Source organism: Seriola lalandi, unplaced genomic scaffold (assembly GCF_002814215.2).
Source record: "Seriola lalandi dorsalis isolate HSWRI2012SDOR001 ecotype SW California unplaced genomic scaffold, Sedor1 jcf7180002054275, whole genome shotgun sequence".
In the NCBI taxonomy this organism is placed as follows: Eukaryota; Metazoa; Chordata; class Actinopteri; order Carangiformes; family Carangidae; genus Seriola; species Seriola lalandi.
This window is the reverse complement of record NW_019524828.1, coordinates 40,118-40,897: the sequence shown is the minus strand read 5'-3', so window position 1 is coordinate 40,897 and position 780 is coordinate 40,118.

Below are 780 nucleotides of genomic sequence, written 5' to 3'. Positions count from 1 at the left end.
GTCCTGTGAGGAAGATTTCATCATCTTCAGTAAACAGAGCTGCCGACCAGTTCGGCAGACAGGCGGCTGACTTACAGGCTCCTGGAGCGAGAGGCAGAGTTGTGTGGTTGACATGTTTGAACAGCTGCAGCAGAGGGATATCACTGAACAGCAGCAGTGACCTGCAGCTCTGCAGGGAGACACAAACTCTCAAGAGGCTCCAGTTAAAACTCACAAACTCCTGTTTAAAAGCTGCTCAGAGCTGAAGATTCACCCAGTCTGTCTGTTGTTGGTCTGACGTCACTGACCGAGTATGTAAAGTAAAGTCTGAAACTAACTGTTTCACCTCACTCCACCACATTTATGAGATGTCAGACAAAGTGATGAGTGACCAGTTCATACTGGTGACCAGTAGCCAGAGGTGGTGGTATACTGTGGTCTGAGCACAGTATACTTACAGTGAAACAGCTGGTCCCTGTGACAGATGTGTTATCATGCGTGACTGATAGATTAGTGATTAGTAGTTAATAATTAACAATGATGTGTTTTATAACCCTGTTATTAAATCCTCATTCATTATAAGCATAAATACATACACACTTCACTTTAGTAAACTGTGTGAATACACTACATGTTGAGAAGCTATAGATACCGCACATACACATGTATGCACACAAATACACAGACACACACATGTACACACATGAATGTACACCTCAGGGCCTTGAGAGAAAGGAAGAACAGGATGAGTGAGACAGGAGTAAACACTTTCAAATTCCAGCAGAGCAAACCACTGGAACA